Source organism: Triticum dicoccoides, unplaced genomic scaffold (genome assembly GCF_002162155.2).
Source record: "Triticum dicoccoides isolate Atlit2015 ecotype Zavitan unplaced genomic scaffold, WEW_v2.0 scaffold40898, whole genome shotgun sequence".
Taxonomy (NCBI): Eukaryota; Viridiplantae; Streptophyta; class Magnoliopsida; order Poales; family Poaceae; genus Triticum; species Triticum dicoccoides.
The window spans coordinates 1-1,586 of record NW_021270116.1 but is presented as its reverse complement, the minus strand read 5'-3'; the positions used below and the strand labels follow the sequence as shown (position 1 = coordinate 1,586).

Genomic DNA, 1,586 nt, shown 5'->3' with positions numbered 1-1,586 from the left:
TAGTACTAGGATGGGTGACCTCCTGGGAAGTCCTCGTGTTGCATTCCCTTTTTAATTTTTTTCGCGCCGCTTGCAAAACAAAACGCACGTGTAAGTAATATATTTACCGTGTTTTATTATTTTGCACGAGTGCGGTAAGTCATAGCTGGGTGCTCACGATTCACGGGTCCAGCGTCGGCGTTGTGGCGCGGCAAGCGTGCACTGGTGCGGTTGAGAGGGAGGGGTGGAAACCGCGTTAAACTCGTCTCCGTAGTTGAGAGGGAGCGGCCAAAGCAATGTACAATCGTCTTTGTAGTGGAGCTGGGAGGGGCAAGGATAAGGGACGAAGACCGGGGTAACATGTCGGATGGGATCATACCAGCACTAAAGCACCGGATACCATCAGAACTCCGAAGTTAAGCGTGCTTGGGCGAGAGTAGTACTAGGATGGGTGACCTCTTGGGAAGTCTTCGTGTTGCATTCCCTTTTTAATTTTTTTCGCGCCGCTTGCAAAACAAAACGCACGTGTAAGTAATATATTTACCGTGTTTTATTATTTTGCACGAGTGCGGTAAGTCATAGCTGGGTGCTCACGATTCACGGGTCCAGCGTCGGCCACGGGTCCAGCGTCGGCGTTGTGGCGCGGCAAGCGTGCACTGGTGCGGTTGAGAGGGAGGGGTGGAAACCGCGTTAAACTCGTTTCCGTAGTTGAGAGGGAGCGGCCAAAGCAATGTACAATCGTCTTTGTAGTGGAGCTGGGAGGGGCAAGGATAAGGGACGAAGACCGGGGTAACATGTCGGATGGGATCATACCAGCACTAAAGCACCGGATACCATCAGAACTCCGAAGTTAAGCGTGCTTGGGCGAGAGTAGTACTAGGATGGGTGACCTCCTGGGAAGTCCTCGTGTTGCATTCCCTTTTTAATTTTTTTCGCGCCGCTTGCAAAACAAAACGCACGTGTAAGTAATATATTTACCGTGTTTTATTATTTTGCACGAGTGCGGTAAGTCATAGCTGGGTGCTCACGATTCACGGATCCAGCGTCGGCGTTGTGGCGCGGCAAGCGTGCACTGGTGCGGTTGAGAGGGAGGGGTGGAAACCGCGTTAAACTCGTCTCCGTAGTTGAGAGGGAGCGGCCAAAGCAATGTACAATCGTCTTTGTAGTGGAGCTGGGAGGGGCAAGGATAAGGGACGAAGACCGGGGTAACATGTCGGATGGGATCATACCAGCACTAAAGCACCGGATCCCATCAGAACTTCGAAGTTAAGCGTGCTTGGGCGAGAGTAGTACTAGGATGGGTGACCTCCTGGGAAGTCCTCGTGTTGCATTCCCTTTTTAATTTTTTTCGCGCCGCTTGCAAAACAAAACGCACGTGTAAGTAATATATTTACCGTGTTTTATTATTTTGCACGAGTGCGGTAAGTCATAGCTGGGTGCTCACGATTCACGGGTCCAGCGTCGGCGTTGTGGCGCGGCAAGCGTGCACTGGTGCGGTTGAGAGGGAGGGGTGGAAACCGCGTTAAACTCGTCTCCGTAGTTGAGAGGGAGCGGCCAAAGCAATGTACAATCGTCTTTGTAGTGGAGCTGGGAGGGGCAAGGATAAG

At 51.8% G+C, this 1,586-nt stretch overlaps 3 non-coding genes across 3 annotated transcripts; all 3 read left to right on the top strand.

Annotated features, from left to right (window-relative positions):
- Window positions 1-344: 344 nt before the first annotated feature.
- LOC119346151 lies at window positions 345-463 on the top strand. Its single transcript, XR_005167406.1, has one exon. It is a non-coding gene; the product is annotated as a 5S ribosomal RNA (ribosomal RNA).
- A 315-nt stretch (window positions 464-778) lies between these two features.
- Window positions 779-897, top strand: LOC119346150. Its single transcript, XR_005167404.1, has one exon. It is a non-coding gene; the product is annotated as a 5S ribosomal RNA (ribosomal RNA).
- A 297-nt stretch (window positions 898-1,194) lies between these two features.
- Window positions 1,195-1,313, top strand: LOC119346149. The gene has a single exon (XR_005167403.1). It is a non-coding gene; the product is annotated as a 5S ribosomal RNA (ribosomal RNA).
- The last annotated feature ends 273 nt before the right edge of the window (window positions 1,314-1,586 follow it).